General features: G+C 43.6%; 1 pseudogene; it reads left to right on the forward strand.

Annotated features, from left to right (window-relative positions):
• The first annotated feature begins 2,561 nt into the window (after positions 1-2,561).
• On the forward strand, positions 2,562-2,725 carry LOC139184732 (U4 spliceosomal RNA; annotated as a pseudogene).
• The last annotated feature ends 9,700 nt before the right edge of the window (positions 2,726-12,425 follow it).

The following is a 12,425-nucleotide window of genomic DNA, read 5'->3' on the forward strand; positions in this document are numbered from 1 at the left end:
ATAACTTTTCTTCCAAGGAGTAAGTGTCTTTTAATTTCATGGCTGCAATCACCATCTGCAGTGATTTTGGAGCCCCAAAAAATAAAGTTTCCACAGTTTCTCCATCTATTTTCCATGAAGTGATGGGACCCGATGCCATGATCTTCGTTTTCTGAATGTTGAGCTTTAAGCCAACTTTGTCACTCTCCTCTTTCACTTTCATCAAGAGGCTTTTTAGTTCCTCTTCACTTTCTGCCATAAGGGTGGTGTCATCTGCATATCTGAGGTTACTGATATTTCTCCCGGCGATCTTGATTCCAGCTTGTGCTTCTTCCAGTCCAGCGTTTCTCATGATGTACTCTGTGCATAAGTTAAATAAGCAGGATGACAATATACAGCCTTGACGTACTCCTTTTCCTATTTGGAACCAGTCTGTTGTTCCATGTCCAGTTCTAACTGTTGCTTCCTGACCTGCATACAGGTTTCTCAAGAGGCAGGTCAGGTGGTCTAGTATTCCCATCTCTTTCAGAATTTTCCACAGTTTATTGTGATCCACACAGTCAAAGGCTTTGGCATAGTCAATAAAGCAGAAATAGATATTTTTCTGGAACCTTCTTGATTTTTCGATGATCCAGTGGATGTTGGCAATTTGATCTCTGGTACCTCTGCCTTTTCTAAAAACCAGCTTGAACATCTGGAAGTTCATGGTTCACTTATTGCTGAAGCCTGGCTTGGAGAATTTTGAGCATTACTTTACTAGCATGTGGGATGAGTGCAATTGTGCGGTAGTTTGAGCATTCTCTGGCATTGCCTTTCTTTGGGATTGGAATGAAAACTGACCTTTTCCAGTCCCGTGGCCACTGCTGAGTTTTCCAAACTTGCTGGCATACTGAGTGCAGCACTTTCATAGCATCATCTTTTAGAACTTGAAATAGCTCAACTGGAATTCCATCACCTCCACTAGCTTTGTTCATAGTGATACCTTCTAAGGCCCACTTGACTTCACATTCCGATGTCTGGCTCCAGGTGAGTGATCACACCATTGTGATTATTTGGGTCGTGAAGATCTTTTTTGTACAGTTCTTCTGTGTATTCTTGCCACCTCTTCTTAATATCTTCTGCTTCTGTTAGGTCTCTACCATTTCTGTCCTTTATTGAGCCCATCTTTGCATGAAATGTTCCCTTGGTATCTCTAATTTTCTTGAAGAGATCTCTAGGCTTTCCCATTCTGTTGTTTTCCTCTATTTCTTTGCATCGAACACTGAGGAAGGCTTTCTTATCCCTCCTTGCTATTCTTTGGAACTCTGCATGTCACAGTATGATTATACCCATAATACATGTTCCCACCCAGGAGGGAGACTCTAGGGACCTTGATTCGAGACAGATTCAGCACAAGCATCCATCTGTATCATCACTCCAGAGAATAAGCATGACTGTACATCCCAGGAGGTGCTAGTGGTAAAGAGCCCTGCCAAAGCAGGAGACATAAGAGACGCAGGTTCGATCCCTGGGTCAGGAAGATGCCCTGGAGGAGGAAATGGCAACCCATTCCAATATTCTTGCCTGGAGAATCCCATGGATGAGGAATCTGGCAAGCTATCATGCATAGGGTCACAAAGAGTCAGACACAACTGAAGTGACTTAACAACATTGCACATTCCACAGGACAATGGGAACATGTAGAATGTAGCCACTCAGACCAACAGCCAAAGTCAAGTGCCCCAAGGCAGCATAGCATGGTACAAAGAAGTCAGTCTTGCAAGAGGAAACTCAGGTTATGTTCCAGCTTTGTGTTAATGCACGTGAGATCTGGCGATTTGTGGATAGCCGAGGCTCAATTTTCTCAGGTGCTATTTTTTTTCCTGGATGTGCTGGATCTTTGTTGCTACTGTGGGGGCTTTCTCTAGTTGTGGCAAGCAGGTTCCTCATTGGGATGGCTTTTCTTGTTGTGGAACACAGGTTCTAGGCATGTGGGCTCAGTAGTTGTGGCCCACGGGCTTAGTTCTTCTGTGGCATGTGAGATCTTCCTTGACCAGGGATCAAACATGCATCCCCCACATTAACAGGAGGATTCTTATCCCCTGTGCCACCAGGAAATTTCTCACCTATTATTAAATATCGATAACAAAACTGACTTTGTTGTTTGCCTTAAAAATTGAAGGAGCAATGGTACGATGTAGACAGAACAAGGAAACAAGTACTTTGTAAAGTATACAGGCTCTACAAATGTTCATCATATAATTAATTTCCTTAGAACTTCAGCACATGGAAAAACCTCAAATTCCTGAGTCTTCCTTAAAAGATATGAACTTCATTTTATTTTTATTCTTGGTTCTTTGATGTTATTTTTTTAGTTATCACTATTAAGCAATACATTCAAGTACCTCAACAAGCATTTTAAAAAAAGAAAACACACAAAAAGGTATGACAGTGAAAGATCTTCCTTCCCCAGCCCCAAATTCCAACCACATCCTGTTACTAGGTTTGTTGTGTGTGTGTGTGTGTGTGTGTGTGTGTGTGTGTGAGCTCTCAGAGCTCATGGGTACATACACAGGCAAAGACATTTATACATTTCAAAACAAAGCTTTGCACAGTGGCAGTATCACAGTCAATGAGTTTTATCCGAGCTGTGATTACTGCTAATTGAAAATTTTTCTCAAAATACATTCTCTGCCCTCCCCCTTTTTAACCATAAGTGATAATACACTACATCTATGGTTCTGTATTTTGCTTTTTTCCTTAGAGAAACTTCCGTATCAGTACATTGAAAGCCTTCTCATTTCTTTGAAAGTACCATTATCTCTACTGTGTGTTCGCCAACAGAGGGTGTTATCAAATCTTGAAGGTTTTGCCAACTTGAGAGGTGAAAATGCTGTCTCAGTACAATCTCAAGTTGTGTATGTGTGTTTAACAATTTAGTTCCTAAATGGACTAATAAGAGCTATTTATTATTTGTTTTTAAAAAAATTGTCTCATTTTAAGTCATTATCTTTTTTCTTATTAATTTTAGAGGTTTCTTTATGTGTTAGGGAGATTAACCTTCTGTCTGTGATATGATTTGAGAAGTATTTTTTCTCAATTTGTCATTTGTCTTTTGAAATTGTCTATGGCATAAGTGAGGCTTCCCTGGTAGATCAGCTGGTAAAGAATCCGCCTGCAATGCAGGAAACCCCTGGGTTGAGAAGTTCACCTGAAGAAGGGTTAAGCTACCCACTCCAGTATTCTTGAGCTTCCCTGGTGGCTCAGATGGTAAAGAATCCACCTACAATGCCAGAGACCTGGGTTCAATCCCTAGGCCGGGGAGATCCCTTGGAGGAGGGAATGGCAACCCACTCCAGTATTCTTGCCTGGAGAATCCCTTGGACAGAGGAGCCTGACAGGCTACGTCCATGGAGCAGCAAAGAGACATGACTGAGTGACTCAGCACAGTAGATGGCATATGCTTGTATATACTTTATCATACACAGTTTTCTAAACTTTTACAAAGTCCAACTTATCAACCTTTGGTGTCTTATTGATTTGAGTTATGCTTAAAAAGACTTTTCACTCCAAAGACCCAAAAATAATTTTCCAATGCTTTCCTCTAGTCCTTTAGTGAATTTGTTTCTTACAGTTTAATATTGGGTTTATGCAGAACTTATGTGAGTGTGTGTTTAAGGCATAGACCCAATATTTTTGTCCCAACTAACTACTTAATTGTCATTTGTAAAGTAGTACTTTTCCCCTACTGTTTCTGAGATGCCAGCTTCATCATATACAGAGTTCCCATGTGCCTTAAGTCTGTATCAGGTGTTTGAGGACCAGAACTTTCAGTAAGTGATTCCATCAAAGGGAAATATCATTGGTTGGGGGGAACAAAAGGAGCATGATACTTTGTTGGGATCACTGTCACCAATTTGATCCTGTTCCCTTGTTCCTGATAATTTAATTTCTGTTGTAATACCCTGGAGGAACTGCGCTACAGGAGGTGGTGGTCTCTGGGCGGGTACCACTTCTCGCTTTTTAGAGAGTAATTCATTATGAAATCATATAAACATAACTTTGAAAGCTAACAATGACTGGCCTGAGACTCTTTATGCCTATTTATAGAAGGTATAAAAAGAGGCCTGACCCTGAAACCCTTTTCAGCCTCAGTTTCAAAGCTCCTAGTATCCCTGGGAACAGAAGCAAGAATCTTTAGTAACCCTTTTCTCTCTAGTCAGCCCTTCAAAGTTCAAATCACTGCAATCAGAGTATCTAAATGTATTGACATTTTTCTATTGGTCTAAACCATGCTAAGTGCTTAATTTACATCATTTCGTTTGATCCTCATAGCTGCTCTATGAAGGAGCTCTTCATACTGGAGTTCTTTAAATATAGGCAACAGAAGCCAAATCTACCCAAGTCAAGCACAAGGAGAAATTATAAGAAAGGTATAAGGATGATCACAGAATCCAAGGAATAGCTGAAGAAACTAAATAGCTAAAGAAACTAAACTAAATAGCTAAAGCTAAAGGTTTGGAAGGGCAGGAAAGAGAATGTAGGATCTAGGTAGAAAAATGAATTAATATACTGTCTTGTTGGAATTTCCCTAAGAGATGAACTAACCTAACTAATGCTATTGGAGTCAACAACGCAAATGACTAAAAGTTTCATTGCTTTTCTCAGTGTTATACCTGAACTACGGAGAAGGCAATGGCACCCCACTCCAGTACTCTTGCCTGGAAAATCCCATGGACCGAGGAGCCTGGTAGGCTGCAGTCCATGGGGTCGCTAAGAGTCGGACATGACTGAGCGACTTCACTTTCACTTTTCACTTTCATGCATTGGAGAAGGAAATGGCAACCCACTCCAGTGTTCTTGCCTGGAGAATCCCAGGGACGGGGAAGCCTGGTGGGCTGCCGTCTATGGGGTCGCACAGAGTCAGACACGACTGAAGTGACTTAGCAGCAGCATACCTGAACTATTTTACCTTTTCCAAAATTTGGTGAGAAGAAAAAGAAATCCCCCAAACAAAACCTACACAGGGTGAAAATGGAGTCTTTTTTTTTTTAGTTCTCCTATACCTGTGCTTCTCAAACTTGACATACACCTACTTTACCTTGGGATCTGATTAAAATGAAGATTCTGACTCTGAGGTCTTGGGTCAGGGAGTCTGATAGCATGCTTTTCCAATACCTCCTGAAGGAGGTAAAGCCTACTGGTCCACAGAGCACACTTTAAGCAGCTTGAACCTAGAGAGACCCAGTGGTAAGGGTGCTAGTAAAACATGAGCAAAAATGATCATAAAACTTGGGATACACTTACTGCTGCTACTGCTGTTAAGTCGCTTCAGTCGTGTCCGACTCTGTGCGACCCCATAGATGGCAGCCCACCAGGCTCCGCCATCCCTGGGATTCTCCAGGCAAGAACACTGGAGTGGGTTGCCATTTCCTTCTCCAATGCATGAAAATGAAAAGTGAAAGTGAAGTCGCTCAGTTGTGTCTGACTCCTAGCGACCCCATGGACTGCAGCCCACCAGGCTCCTCACTTATCTCAGGGTTAATGGATTTGTTTTGGGGTCATCTATGGCTGGTTTTCCAATTTGATTGCCTAACAATTGCTTGCATCAATTGTGGATTGAGAAATGGGAGAGTCTGTCTCTTTTGCTCATTTGTCTCAGACTGTTCAGAGCAGAGGTGTAGGGAGACGAGCCTTAACACACGAATAACTTAGATAAAGCCACACATGTGGACAGAACAATGGACGGCTGCCCATGGGTTGTTTGTTACTTCAGTGTCCTGTGTTAAAGCCCACATTTTTGGCAATTAAACTGAATTCCTTAACTGAATTGGGAAACCTTTGACCTAATGACATTTTTCTTTCTGATTTTAACCTGAAGATACAGCAGCTATTATAATCAGTTCTGTCCATGTGAGTTGATGAGACAAGTCTTTAATGAGCACCTAACATTTATGCAAACTGTAAAGGAGAAATGGGGCTTCCCAGGTGGCTCAGTGGTAAAGAATCCACCTGTAATGCAGAAGACTTGGGAGATGCAGGTTCGATCCCTGGGTCAGGAAGATCCCCAGAAGAAGGAAATGGTAAGCCACTCCAGTATTCTTCCCTGGAAAACTTCATGGACAGAGGAGTCTGGAGGGCTGGACTGCAGTCCATGGGGTCACAAACAGTTGGACACAACTGAGCAGTGCAAGTGTTAGTCGCTCAGTTGTGTGTGACTTTCTGTGACAGTAGCCTGCCCGGCTGCTCTGTCCATGGAATTCCCCAGGCAAGAATACTGGAGTGGATAGCCATTCCCTTCCCCAGGGGATCTTCCTGACCCAGGGGTCAAACCCCAGTCTCCCACATTGCGTGCATATAAAGGAGAAATAGGGGTTTCTACCCATAATGAGTTTGGCAAGAAAGTAACTCAAGTACAGAAGGATCCATGAGAACTGTGTTAAAACAAAAACAATTCCGTACTGAATTGTGTGGCACAAATCCACATTAAAATGCCAATGGCTTAGAATTAGTTTAGTTTTGAGACTTTCAGAGTTTTATGATAAAGTAATTAAAGATAATGGAGGAAGAGGACCCTGGTGTGCTTGCTACAGTCCATGAGGTTGCAAAGAGTCAACACAACTTGCAGGTGAACAACAACAGCAGCAATTAGAGGTAACCTGAGAGATCACTAAAATGATGAAAAATAATCTGTGAGTCACTTTCAAAGGGCCCAGCCCAGTCTCAAGGGCAGGAATAGTCTGAACAGGGTAATAACTGGTCCCTAACAGCATCCTCAGACCAGTAGGAGAAGGGGCTCTTCCTCACCCAGGATATAATATTCCAGGTAGGGCGAGCCCTGCTGTTGTGGAAGAGGAGGGCACCATGGGGTTAGGGAAGAGGCAGCAGGGGCACCAGTGGACCTCAGCAAGGGGCAGACAGAGAATTCATCTCATATCCGCCTTGGAGAGGTAGCCACGAGGCTCTTCATTTGATGAGCCTAAAAGGTAGATTGCCCAGGCATTATTTTGTTGTTTTAGTTGCTAAGTCATGTCCTACTCTTTTGCAACCCCACGGACTATAGCCCACCAGGCTCCTCCAGGATTCTCCAGGCAAGAATACTGGAGTAGATTGCCACTTCCTTCTCCAGGAGATCTTCCTGACTCAGGGATCGAACACACATCTCCTGTATTGGCAGGTGGATTCTTTACCACTAAGCCACCAAAGGCATTATGGCCTAAGTTTTTTAAAACATAGGTCTTATTATCATTTAAATACTGTAAAGCCAATAGATCAATTCTATTGGGATGATAGTTTGTTACACTCACAGATTCCAAGAGAAGAGGGCATAACATAGTTCCAGGGTTAGTCAAAGTGTTCAAGGAGTTGGGAAAAATGGGATAAGAGCCTTTACTGTGGTTTCTTTGGGAGGGAAAAGGCAAGGCAGGATAAACAAGCTTAAATTGGCTGGTTTGAATCATTTCACTAGGCTGTGGGGCTTAGAGGCTATCCCTTGTTGTCTGGTAACTGGCCCAGAGGTGATTAGGGCAGGTGAAAAGTGTGAACGCTTGGTAGAAGAGGTGACTGGTGCCATGGGCTTTGGATAGGTTAGTATACCTGTTCAGGATGAGTTGTTTACTATCTCTAGAAATTTGATAGACCTAGAAGGGGCAATATGTTATTAATAGGGTGTCAGATTGTTCACCAATTAAAATATCTGTGGATTAGGTTGGAACTCCAGCATTTGCCTGCAGAAAGGCCCTCCAGTCTGGCCAATTGCTATGACCTTTAGTCTCAATTGTTGGTTTCATCACTGATGGTCTTTGGGTCACAGGGCTTGTATCAACCAAACTTGATAGCTTGTGGGTCTCAGCATTGCCATGTCTGATTAAAACAATGGCATCTAGGAGTTCCCTAGTGGTCCAGTGGTTAAGACTCCATGCTTCCACTGCAGGGGGCACAGGTTTGATCCCTAGCTGGGAAACTACAATCCAAAATGCTGTGCAGCCAAAATACAAGAAAAAAACAAAACAAAGCAAACAAACAAAAGAGTAAACTTCAAACAAAACAATGGCTTTCTTGGAAGGTTTGAACCTCCAGATTGCAAGCCATCAAAAGCACCCAGACCAAGGTGTGCAGCTGCACTTGATGGTTTTTGCTTTTCTTTTGTTTGGTGAAAGTTTCTGCTCAAATGTGTCCCATATCGTATGAGCAATTGCCTGACTCATGGAACAATCTATGGTTAATGAGTCCCAGGAGAGTATGCATCTCAGATCCAGCCTCCAGCCCTTATAGGCTTCCCTGATAGCTCAAAGGGTGAAAAATCTGCCTGTAACCTAGGAGACCCTGGTTCAATCCCTGGGTCAGAAAGATACCCTGGAGAAGGAAGTGGAAACCCACTCTAGTATTCTTGCCTGGTAAATCCATGGACAGAGGAACCTGGCCGGCTACAGTCCATGGGGTCACAAAGAACTGGACATAACTGAGCGACTAACACTTTCATTTCCAGCATTTATGGGATGAGGGTAATATCAAACGGATATAAAGATAAGGGGAGATATTATTAAAGGATTTCATGTATACTGAGTCTTTATACGCATTGAAATTCTCCTTTCAATATAGGGAAAGGTGGTGTGAAAATTCTTGAAGTTGACATCTAATGTAAATCAACCAAGATGTCTTGGATTAAGAGAGTCCTGGGCAAGGTAGACAACTTTTTAAATGTTTATTTGTTTGGCTGCGCCTGGTCTTAATTGCAGCACTCAGGGTCTTCAAACTTTGTTGTGACCGTGTGCTCTTTAGTTGCAGCATACAAATTCTTAGCTGTGGCATGTGAGATCTAGTTCCCTGGCCAGGGACGGAACCCATGGTGCCTGCACTGGGAGTGCAGAGTCTTAGCCACTGGACCATCAGAGAAGTCTTAAGATAGAGGAATTTTTAAAGGGCGTCCAGTGCTGAGATAACTGACTGCTTAAGATTTGACCAATCGTGTTCATCCTTGGATCCCACCCTTTATCAGGACATCCTGACTAAGGGGTAAAAACAGCAACATTTCACTGAGCACCATCATTTTTGATGTTTGGCAAAGCCATCTGTACAGTGTGTGAACTCCCATTGCTGTTCATTCAGTTAACCCAAGGGGCTATCCAGGTAGCCAAGAAGCAAAGGACAAGGATGACCTCCTCCAGCGCCATGGCATTTGGCAAGAAACTGGAGACAGAGGAGGCTGCTTTTTCCTGTAGGTGGAATATGCCAGAGGGTCCAAGTTTGGCTCCAGTATGTATTAAAGAGGCCTTAATAGCCATGCTGACCGTGTGGGTGATGTTTCCATGAGACAAAGCATAATGGGCAATGGGTATGCAAAGTTCAGAGACTCAGAGTCTATGAGAATCTCTATGTCCAGGAAAGCCCAGTAAAATGACCCGTCATTTATTCTTTTAATGGTATATTGCATGAATCTGGGGAGGGCAGTTTCTTGCATCAGAAGCCTCCACCTGCATACTTAGATAGTTATAACAGCCTCTCCCTGGATGGCACAACCAGCCCCCTTGCCCAAAGTACTGGCTGATTTTCATTGTCTTTCTTTCTTTTTTTGGTCTCCTATCTCCCCTAGCTGTTGTCTATCCCTTCACTGTTTACCGGATAAATTCTTAGTGGTTCCTAGTGGTCCTGTCTGTGGGTGGTGGCCCCCTTTCTAGGCTGTCTCCATTACACTATAATGGTCTAGATCTATTTCCAAGGACAGTGACAGTGGCCTTAACAGCATGTTGAGGCTCTGTGCTTTGAGCATGCAGTTCTTGGTGTGCTGGTGAGCAGCAGCCAATGCACATCACTCCAGAATTTTCCATGCCTGAATCAACTGCATGACCTCCTTGGGGGTTTTAGTCAGGTCAAGGAAAACGTGTCCCTGCTTTGTTTCATTTTTGACTAAGCATTATGCCACCTGTCTCCAAGCATGTGATCCTTTATACCACACTGGTTCAGGAGACAGCACCTTATGCAGGAGCCCTGGTCTCTGGGGTGGATGCCCTCATACTGACCCTGTGCCTGGCGGGCAACTCAGAAGAGCCTCCGAAGAGCATACTGTCTCTACTTGATGGGCAAGATGAAGTGCAGGGAGAAATAACAACTTATTGCCTTCCCCCTCCCCCTGCACTCTCCAATACACACACACACATCAGTTCTGACTGGTCCCCTAGCACATGGAGGGAAGTCACACCTTGCTCCCTCCAGAGGATGCTTTGGTAAGCCTGTCTGGTTAATATATACATTAAAAAAAAAGGTGCCCCTGGCGTATCACCCCAGGATCTAAGCAAATAGCTCATCTCAGATCAAAATATGGGGAGGACTCAGCTTTTGACTTCTGAATTTAGCATGAGAGTTAATGGCTGCTGCTGCTGCTGCTGCTAAGTCGCTTCAGTCGTGTCCGACTGTGTGCGACCCCATAGATGGCAGCCCACCAGGCTCACCAGTCCCTGGGATTCTCCAGGCAAGAATACTGGAGTGGGCTGCCATTTCCTTCTCCAGTCCATGAAAGTGAAAAGTGAAAGTGAATTTGCTCAGTCGTGTCTGACTCCCAGCGACCCCATGGACTGCAGCCCACCAGGCTCCCCCGTCCATAGGACTCTCCAGGCAAGAGCACTGGAGTGGGGTGCCAGAGTTAATGGCAACACCCAACAAATGCAGCAAACAGGTTTGCAACCACAGCCAAAGTGCACACCAGCAAGCAGGGGCACCCACCCGGGCTACTGCTGCCCTCCAGTGGAACCAGCTAGTAAGTCAAGAATAGTCCGTTGGCATATCGCTGAAGTCTAAAGTCAGATCGCCCTGCTCACTGCACCAACTGCTTTAAACATAGGTTTCAGTATTATTTAGACGGGCTTCCCAGGTAACTCAGCAGTAAAGAATCCACCTGCCAATTCAAGAGATGCGGGTTCTATCCCTGGGTGGGGAAGATCCCTTGGAGAAGGAAATGGCAATCCACTCCAATATTCTTGCCAGGAAAATCCCATGGACAGAGTAGCCTGGTGGGCTACATCCACGGGGTCATAACAGAGTCAGACATGACTGAGTGACTAAACAACAACATTATTATTTAGATATGACAAGGCCAACAGAGCCAGAGATGACTGCCATTGAAAAGAGAGTTTGTTATTCCCAGATCCCAAGAGAAGGGGCATGTGACACCATGGATGGACACAGGGGTGAACACAGTCAGTCGGAAGGCAGAATGAGTAGGGAGGATGTGGGCCAGAGCCTTGACGGTGTGACAGAGTTTTCTCTGTACCTCCTGTAAAGACATTTGTCACTGGATTTAGAGCCACCCAGATAATCCATGATGACCTCCTTGTCTCAAGATTCTTACAGTAACTGCATCTGCAAAGACTCTTTGTAAATAAGGTAACACTCACAGATTCAGGGACTTGATGTGGACATATCTTTTTTGGGGGGAGGGAGGGGGTCCATCATTTTGATCCACTACAATTGCCTTTTAAATACATTGCAGAGCGGGTATATGTGTGCATCTAGCTGATTCACTTTGTAAAGCAACTATACTCCAACAAATTAAAAAAATAATAAACTAAAAATAAACACATCACAATTCTGACCCAATCTCACCATCTTCACTGTTACCACTGTGGGCCCAGATGTCCTCACCTCTCCATAGGACCAGTGCAAATTCTCCTTACCGGGCTCTGCTTCCAATCTTGCCTCTTCACAACCTGTTCTGCAAAATATAGCCAAGATTATCCTTTAAAAAGTCAAATCAGTCATGATACTACTTGGCTCAGAACCTCCATAGGCCTCCTTCCTGTGTATAATAAAAGGAAACAGCCTTGGTCTGGCTTATGTAATTGTGCCTCTGGATTCCTCTCCAACTTTTATCTTCTGCAGTTTCCTCCTGTGACCCAACCTCTCCCAGCAAGGAAAGAGTGTTCCAAAATGCTCTCTTCTCCAGTGGGACCTCTTTCTTTCATATGTACCCCTGGCTCATTCCCTCACTTCATCCAGGTCCCTACTCACTCAGATCTCACCTCCTTACAGAGGCTTCCCCTGAACACTCATCTGAAATAACACCAATTCTAATTCTCTATCCTCTAACTCTTCTTAGCACTTACGACACGTGGTGTTGGCATAAACATTCATTGTTTATTCCCTGAAGACAAGGGCTTCTTTACTCTGTAATAATGCCTGGCAAGGTAGACAATTAAGGAATATATTTATTGGGATGAATAAATGAATGGATAAATCTGCTGAGGATTTTCCTAACTAAGATCACCTTATTATATTTTCAAATTACTCCCAGTGGCTGCCCCATAAGAGCACTTATGGACCCAAAGCCCACATAACTACTATCTGTGTTATAGGGAGAAACAAGCACATTAAAAAAAAATTATTGAAGTAAAATTTTATTGTTTTTACTTATTTTTTTAAACAGAATAACGGGGCTTATGGTGAATGAACTGTGCTACGGGAATTGCATGATT

The sequence above is a fragment of the Bos indicus genome, chromosome 8 (assembly GCF_029378745.1).
Source record: "Bos indicus isolate NIAB-ARS_2022 breed Sahiwal x Tharparkar chromosome 8, NIAB-ARS_B.indTharparkar_mat_pri_1.0, whole genome shotgun sequence".
In the NCBI taxonomy this organism is placed as follows: Eukaryota; Metazoa; Chordata; class Mammalia; order Artiodactyla; family Bovidae; genus Bos; species Bos indicus.